This window comes from Gorilla gorilla, chromosome 19 (genome assembly GCF_029281585.2).
Source record: "Gorilla gorilla gorilla isolate KB3781 chromosome 19, NHGRI_mGorGor1-v2.1_pri, whole genome shotgun sequence".
NCBI lineage: Eukaryota > Metazoa > Chordata > Mammalia > Primates > Hominidae > Gorilla > Gorilla gorilla.
The window spans coordinates 94,181,221-94,188,701 of NC_073243.2; positions in this window are offsets into that span (position 1 = coordinate 94,181,221).

Genomic DNA, 7,481 nt, shown 5'->3' on the forward strand with positions numbered 1-7,481 from the left:
TGTGCAGATTTGTTGCATGGGTAAACTGTGTGTCACTGGGGTTTGGTGTACAAATGATGCCATCACCAGGTAGTGAGCATAGTGAGATGTTTGTATCCTCATCGTCTGCCCACCTTCCGCCTTCAAGTAAGCCTCAATGTCTGTTGTTCCCTTCTATGTGTCTATGTGTACTCAATGTTTAGTTCCCACTTACAAGTGAGAACATAGGGTATTTGGTTTTCTGTTCCTGCATTAATTCACTTAGGATAATGGCCTCTGGCTCCACCTATGTTGCTGCAAATGTCATGATTTCATTTTTATGGCTGTGTAGTATTCCATGGCGTATATGTACCACATCTGCTTTATGAACATACAGATGCATGTGTCTTTTTGGTAGCATGATTTATATTCCTTTGGGCATATACCCAATAATGGGATTGCTGGGTGGAACAGTAGCTCTGTTTTAAGTTCTTTGAGAAATCTCTAAACTGCTTTCCACAATGGCTGAACTTATATACATTCCCACCAGCAGTATATAAACATTACCTTTTCTCTGCAACCTCAAAAACTTTATGACAGTCTCCAAAAGCAATTGAAACAAAAATAGACAAGTGGGACATAATTAAACTAAAGAGCTTCTGGGCAGCAAAAGAAACTGTCAACAGAATAAACAGACAGTCCACAGAATGGGAGAAAATATTTGCAAGCTACGCATTCCACAAAGGTCTCATGCCCACCCAGCATCTGTAAGGAACTTAAACAAATCAACAAGCAAAACACAAACAACCACATTTAAAAATGGGCAAACAACATGAACAGACATTTTTCAAAAGAAGACATACATGAGGCCACAAGTATATGAAAAAATGCTCAGCATCACTGATCGTTAGAGAAATGTAAATCAAAACCACAATGAGATACCATTTGTCACCAATCAGAATGTCCATTACAGTCAAAAAATACATGAGACACATTTGAAGTCTTAGTTACAATCTGAAGCAAAACACCTCACTAGTAATGTGAGCTCAGCCATTTTATAAGTAACTTGTCAGAGAAACTTAAAGACATCTCAGCTAGTGGACCCAAGGAAGACCTTGAGGACCATAAAGGAACCTTTCATTGGTCCGGAATCCATCACCACAGCAGTCATCTCACACAGAGGAAGCCACTGCCCTCTCCTGTGTCCTATCACCTTTGCAGTCTCCACGGTGATAATAATCATTTACAACCATTTTACCAAAATGAAAACTGGTTCAGAGAACTGACCAGTCATGCAACTTGTGGGGGCTCCTTGATTGAAAGAAGTTATAACACAGAAATAATAAAGAACTACACCATTTTTCTTTTCTTTCTCTTAATTTAACCTTATTTTAAGTTCCAGGATACAGTGCAGGACGTGCAGGCTTGTTACATAGGTAAACATCTGCTATGGTGGTTTGCCGAACCTATCAACCCGTCACCTAGGTATTAAGCCCTGCATACATTAGCTATTTCTCCTGATGTCCTCCTTCTTCTCACCCCGCGAACAGGCCCCAGGGTGTGTTGTTTCCCTCCCTGTGTCCATGTGTTCTCATTGTTCAGCTCCCACTTATAAGTGAGAACATGCTGTGTTTGATTTTCTGTTTCTGTGTTAGTTTGCTGAGGATAATGGCTTCCAGCTCCATCCATGTCCCTGCAAAGGACATGATCTCATTCCTTTTTTGACTACATAGTATTCCACGGTGTGTATGTACCACATTTTCTTTATCCAGTCCATCACTGATGGGCATTTGGGTTGATTCCACATCTTTGTTATTGTGAATAGTGCTGCATTCTATTTATAGAATGGTTTATATTCCTTTAGGTATATACCAAGTAATGGGATTGCTGGGTCAAATGGTATGTCTGGTTCTAGATCCTTGAGGAATCGCCACACTGTCTTCCGCAATGGTTGAACTAATTTACATTCCAACCAAGAGTGTAGAAGTGTTCTCATTCCTCCACAGCCTTGTCAGCATCTGTTGTTTCTTGACTTTTTGATAATCACCATTCTGACTGGTGTGAGATAGCTATACCACTTTTCAAGGGGGAGGAAACGATCCTCTTCAATTGGAAATGTATGTGATCCATGTATTTTTAAGAACTAAGGAGCTGAAAAATGATCAGTGTTGACAGAAGGAAGGAGAAGTGGCATCATAGCCTGGTGGCAGATTAAGGCAGCAGAGTTAGAGGACAAAACCAAAAATTTGAGTTATCTAGATAAACAGCACATTGAACTGGCCTAGTGGAGATGACGAAGTTGATTGAAGAATAGAGACTTCACTTTGGCATCCATCCTGAGGGCTCTGTAAGTGATCTAAAACAAGTCCCACAGCACCTGAAGCACTTGTCTATGTTGTCCCACTTGTCTATGTTTTTCAGGCTTTCAAGAGGCAAACCCCCTTTTTACAAACATCAAAATCTCATATCCTCTATTTATGGTATAGATTATGGTAATTGTTTCGCAGTTGTATACTTATCTCCAAATTTATCAAGTTATATACATTAAATATGTACAGCTATTTCATGTCAGTTATACTTCCATGAAGTGGTGTTTTTAACAAATATAAAATATAAAATTTTGCATTTTCATTTAAGACAGAATTGTATAAAATATAGGTATTTCTGCTTTTTGAGATATACAATTATATTAAATGTATTGTGTCAATCTATACCAGTCATTCTCAGATAATGCACTTTGCCCTTCTATGATCGTCTTCTAGACTCTAATAGTCAATGGAGATGTCTTTCTAGGTGATTATAGGTGCTAATTTAATTAGCTGTTATGCTGCTGCATGCTAGCAATGTAGATTGGATGAAAATTGTCAACTGTAGATTCTGATTTGGGAGCCAACCCCATAGACACTTGCTTTTTTGCCACAGTTTCCAGAGTTCCGATTTCCCAAAGAAACAAATCTGATTGTATCACATACTCACTTTATAAACCCTCACCTCCTTCCTATGGCCTTAAGGATGAATTCCAAACCTAATGCAACAAACACAATCCTTCACAGTTGGCCCAAACTTGCCGTTTTAATCGCACCCCCCATGACTAACATATTTTTTACAAAACCTGAGCTCTAACCAAAATGAGCCTCCTGTCCATTTATGACTTGTCTGTACAGTCTATTATCTCCACCAGGAATAAAAGCACCTTCTTTGCTCCCTGTTGCAAAATGTGTGCTCTTTCTTCGCAATTCTGCTCAAAGTTCACAACTTTTCTTGGGCCCTCCACAACTCCTCTAAGCAAAAATGGCCACACTGTCTGCTCCCCACCCCCCACATATCCTTCTATAGCATTCATCAAATTCTGTTTCTAGATAACCCCTTACATATCTGTGTCTTCCTTTCCACAGGAACATCCTTGGAGACAGGACTTCTTACTCATTTTTTTCCCAAATAAGAATCCAATAAATGTTTGTAGAGTAATAAATGAGTCAACGAATGAATGAGAAGTGAGATCCATAAGGAGAAAGATGCATGTCTGAGGGGGCGGAGGGTATGTGAACCCCTACACTAGCATGCTCACCTATTCATAAGAGCACTGATCCTCTGTGAAAGCCAAAGTGTTTTCTGGTTGAGAACAGAAGCTCTTACAGTACATTGAAACTGTACTAGCAGTAGATTCAAATGTGTTTGAATTTATAATGGTTCATGAAGTAACTATTACTTAGAAAGAAAGATTGTTTACTTTTTTAAATCTCCTTTTTAACAAACACTTACATGACACTTACCACGTGCCCACTACTGTTCTAAGCACTTTACAACCATTAACTCATGTAATCACCACAACTGTCCTTGTAAGGCAGATGCTATTATTATCATCCTCATTTTACAGATGGGTAAACTGAGTCACCAGATACTCATGTGAATTCCCTAAGCTCTGACAATTAGCAAGTAAGAAGCTAACATTAGAATACACACCAGTGGCTTTAAAGTCCACTTTGATTGTTAATTGATTCATTCACCACCAGACTGTGCCTGCAGTGTTTATGTAGTCTAATAACCCAATTAAGGAAAATGGACATTGAAAGAGCAACTTACCAAAGCTATACATAGTACCATCACATCTAATTCATGACAGAATTGAAATTGTCCTCCACATATTCTGATGTTCAGAGTTGAAGGTCTTTCCTTTTGTTATGTATGAGGCATTGTGCTAGATGCAAAAGGAGAATCAGGATGAGAAAGACACAGTCCCTGCCCTCAAGATGCCTGTAGTTTATACATAAGCTGCTCTTCCAAGCAGAATAAGATCTTCAAAAGTATTATCAACACATTATTGTAATTCAAAGGTGAGTAAAACAGCTTCTTATTGTAGAGCTTAGAAAAGACTTATAAGAAGACCTTGAATTTAAGGAGACCCATGAAGCTTAAGTAAAACTATTTAACGAGAGCTGGATCATGGGAATGTGAAAGGTGTGTTTGGGAGAAGAGAAGTCCTCTGACCCACCTGGAGCACGCAGGAAAGTTGGGGAGATGGGGCAGCAAGGTTTGAATGATGTCTTTCTCTGAACCACAGTCACACATTCCTGACAGAAATTTATGTCTCGTTGCCATAGCAACTGGAAACCATCAAAGACCTTGGAGCAAGGAAACACCAGGATCAGAACTGCCCTAGATTCAATAAGAAGAGATCTCTATGAAACTTTTGGGGATTAAAAAACTGGGGTAGCTGTAAAAAGCAGAAATAATAATGGGCATCAATTTATATGGTTCAATTCAAATTAGTTTGCAACTAATGAGAATAACTGTCCCCAAAATGGTTCCACACACTTCAGCAGCGAGAATATTAATGTGTGATTGGAAAAAAAAATAAATTTTTAAAATCATACCACTTGGCTATTACGAGATAGACAAAATAACATATGTGCAAGCTTGAATTAGGATAAGCAGAGAAAGAGGCCGTTCCTATATTACATCAATACAAACTGTATACTGAGTCAGCAGAACTAAAAAGTTCGTTAAGTACAAATGAATTAATCACATCAATTAGCACCAAGTCAATGGAGCAACCGGTGCTGTGACAGTTTTTGTTATTCCAATTTTTGTTTTACCTTCAGCTGGAAAGAGGCTTAAGGAAGCTCTTCTAGCTCATGGTATTGGAAATACAGCCAAATCCAAATCAAGTTTATCTACAACTTCCTGCTTTAGCCATGCGATCATTAAATTGAACACTTATATTCAAAACAATGGTTGCAAATAATATTTCAAATATATTACTATGCAGAGGTTAATATGGTGGTTTATTATAATATACTGAAAAGCAAATCCCCATCTCAAAAGGGCAAAGTAATGTTTTTTGGACCTAATAGGGAAAGAGAAAAAAAGCTTTATATAGGAAATAACAACTGGGCAGATGGACTTTAACAAAAGAGAAATCAAAGCCTGAAAGAATGATGAAGACTTCTCAGTAACCAGGAAACACTTTAATTTTGCAAGTCTCAAACTGGTAATTTTACTGATACCCAATAAGATACATTTAGTTGTGGAAAATGATTTATTTTTGCATCCAATTAATTACACTTCAGGCTTCAACTGACCTATTTTTAACAGTAAGCTCAGCTGCTTATGTTCATAAATCTAGAAATAAGCCTAGTGCTCCGTCAGCACTTTTGAGTTATAAACTTGGTTTCTGCTATCTACAAATTAAAAAAAGAAAAGAAAAGCCTTTATTAAATCATTGGTGCCAAAGAAGGCAAGGCTAAAATTCTACTCAAACTTTCTACCTAATTCCAGGAACATATGTTAATCCCAACCCAGAAAATGTTAAAGCTAACAAAATTCTTAGATTACCTCATCCCCACTGGATTTTGTCTGGTTAAGAAAACATCTCCTAAGGGGCTGAGTTAGCAGCCACTACATGCTTAAATGCCATTAACTCAAAGGAAAAAATTCAGAAAATATCTAAGGAAATATATGCATTCGTACATAGACATACAGAAACCACACAAATAGGCACTAAACCACATACTCAGAATTTTAAAGAAGTCATACAAAACTGAAATGGCCAAAAATGTAACATTAGTTGAACCTATCATGCCAGGATCCTAATAAAAACAGCTCCTGAATGGGCTGTTTAATGTGAAATCATGTAGACAGAGCAGGATGATTACATGAGAGCTGAATGAAGACTGTTGAGTGTATTGTTTACACATCACTAAGATATGCTGAGGCCAGGTGCAGTGGCTCACACCTATAATCCCAGTGGCAGTATTCCTTGAGCCCAGGAGTTCAAGACCAGCCTGGGCAACACAGCAAGACTTTGTCTCTACAAAAAGTCAAAAACTAAGCTGGATGTGGTGGTGCACACCTGTGGTCCCAGTTACTCAGGAGGCTGAGTTGGGAGAATCATTTGAGCCCAGGAGGTCAAGGCTGCAGTGAGAGTGAACCTGCCACTGCACTCCGAACTGGGCAACAGAGCGAGACCCTATCTCAAGGAAAAAAATAAAGAAAATTGTATATATATATATATATACATATATATATACACACACACACATATATATACATATATACTGCTATTTTTAATAATAAGTAGTACATGAGAATAAGTCCAATGAAGTTCTGTGGTTAATGACTGGTTTCTCTCACCCAAGTTCAGCAGTCAGAGTCTTCCCCTGGAATGAGAAGGTAACATCTCAGCATGATCCTCTTCTTTCTACAGCATGGGTCTGGCTGATCTCTGTCTCTCGTTGTCTCCATCTTCATGCTTAGCTCCTCCACAGCAAACTAACCACTTCCTTGTACTAAGCCAACATGTTATCATTTGTCTGAAATTGTTCTATGTCCAATGCTTAAGTATATGCTTTCTTCCTTCGCCATCAATAGCTCTTGTTTTCTATTTCTGCTTCTTTTGATACTGCCTTTTGTTGTTATTTCTAATTACAACAATTAGGAAATCTGTACAATGCTGGAACCACAAGAGGTATGACAATCCTGAGTAATTTCTGTGGAATGGAAATGTGTTTTACAAATGCCTTCTGCAATGACTGTCAGAGAATACATTCTGTATTTTTTCATAATTTTAAAATCAGAAAAAAATGTATTTTGGAGGCAACATGGAAGATGTCTTTTCCAGTGATTAAAAAAACCTTTTTTTCTCTTGTTGCATTCTATCACAAGTAACAGAGTGGCTAAAGTAGGATGTTTTAGTTTCAAAATTTCAAATTCACAATGTGTGGATAACATATTAACTTGTTTTCTTTGGGAAATGTTTGAAAGCACAGGAACTGCATTGAGTAGATAACATCATTACTTGTTCTTAACAGATGACTCAGTATGTATTTATCGAACAACTATTATGCATTGAGCAACAACAACAATGTATAAGTCATTGGGAGGTTATGCAAAAAATACAAGATAAGATCTGTGCTCTTATAAAATTGATTATCTGTGTATGAGGATAAGAAACAAATTCATGAAAAGATAAACAACATGAATGCCAAATGAAGGGTATCAAGCCTTGTATTTACTTAGCACTT